Below are 1,117 nucleotides of genomic sequence, written 5' to 3'. Positions count from 1 at the left end.
TTAGTGTTGTTTTAAAATTTCTAACCACATTCTACATTTGTATTTATGTATTTTAAGCCCTTTTTCATGGTATATGGGAATCGTCACAATTTGTTAATCAATTAATATATTAAAACTTCATAATACTCCCTAAATCGAAGAAATACATTTTTATTTATGTATTTTAAGCCCTTTTTCATGGTATATGGGAATCGTTATAATTTTTTTTATCAATTAATTTAGTAAAACTTCATAATACTCCCTAAATCGAAGAAATAACTACTATATAATAACTATTTTCTTGAAAACCGGAGACAACAAAGGCTCCAAAACTCTTTGCACATCATTATAGGTTAGTGCAGGATGAAGCTATGCATTAAAATCATATTGTAATATTTTTTGAAATTTTCTCAAAATCCATGTGTTAACCCCTTCGAAAATATTGAATTTTTGGAAAATACTTTATATACTGAAGCTATAATCTTTAGTGTTGTTTTAAAATTTCTAACCACATTTTACATTTGTTTTAATGTATTTTAAGCTCATTTTCATGGTATATGGGAATCGTAATAATTTGTTTATCAATTAATTTAGTGCAGGATGAAGCTATGCATTAAAACAATATTGTAATATTTTTTGAAATTTTCTCAAAATCCATGTGTTTAAACCCTTTCGAAAATATTGAGTTTTTAGGAAATACTTTATATACTGAAGCCTATAATGTTTAGTGTTGTTTTAAAATATCTAACCACATTCTACATTTGTATTTATGTATTTTAAGCCTTTTTTCATGGTATATGGGAATCGTTATAATTTGGTTATCATTTAATTTAGTAAAACTTCTTAATACTCCCTAAATCGATGAAATAACTACTATAAAATAACTATTTTCTTGAAAAATGGAGACAACAAAGGCTCCAAACCTCTTTGCACATCATCATATGTTAGTGCAGGATGCAACTATGCATTAACNAATTAATTTAGTAAAACTTCATAATACTTCCTAAATCGATGAAATAACTACTATAAAATATCTATTTTCTTGAAAAACGGAGACAACTAAGGTTCCAAACCTCTTTGAACATAATCATAGGTTAGTGAAGGATGAAACTATGCATTAAAACAATATTGTTTTAAT

Source organism: Brassica oleracea, chromosome C1, assembly GCF_000695525.1.
Source record: "Brassica oleracea var. oleracea cultivar TO1000 chromosome C1, BOL, whole genome shotgun sequence".
Classification (NCBI taxonomy): Eukaryota; Viridiplantae; Streptophyta; class Magnoliopsida; order Brassicales; family Brassicaceae; genus Brassica; species Brassica oleracea.
Note: the sequence above shows the minus strand (reverse complement) of the source record.